Genomic DNA, 391 nt, shown 5'->3' on the forward strand with positions numbered 1-391 from the left:
CTGTTTGCCAGCTTTCACGTTAATCTAGCGCTTAAACCGAACCATAATTTCCGGCTTAGGTCTATATTCATAGGATAAGCTGACCCTCACAAATAAAGAAGCTACACTTCCCCTGCCCCGATATATCGAAAAATGAACGATAGCGCTTAAAAAATAATAATTTCAAGACAGAATGCAATTATAAACGAGCTCGAACACAAAATAAACCAGCCTATCCTAACCTACATTACTAGTTTTAAAGTCTACATTACATCGAAATATGAGAGTCGGCATGAAATAAATGTGGAGGGCTGCGAGAGTTATGGGAAGTGGTGCATGAGTGTTAGGAGGCAGTTTCATTGTTTACCCTCAGTGATACAGGTATAATCGTCGTACCAGGCAACCGCTAGTT

The sequence above is a fragment of the Penaeus monodon genome, chromosome 22 (assembly GCF_015228065.2).
Source record: "Penaeus monodon isolate SGIC_2016 chromosome 22, NSTDA_Pmon_1, whole genome shotgun sequence".
Classification (NCBI taxonomy): domain Eukaryota; kingdom Metazoa; phylum Arthropoda; class Malacostraca; order Decapoda; family Penaeidae; genus Penaeus; species Penaeus monodon.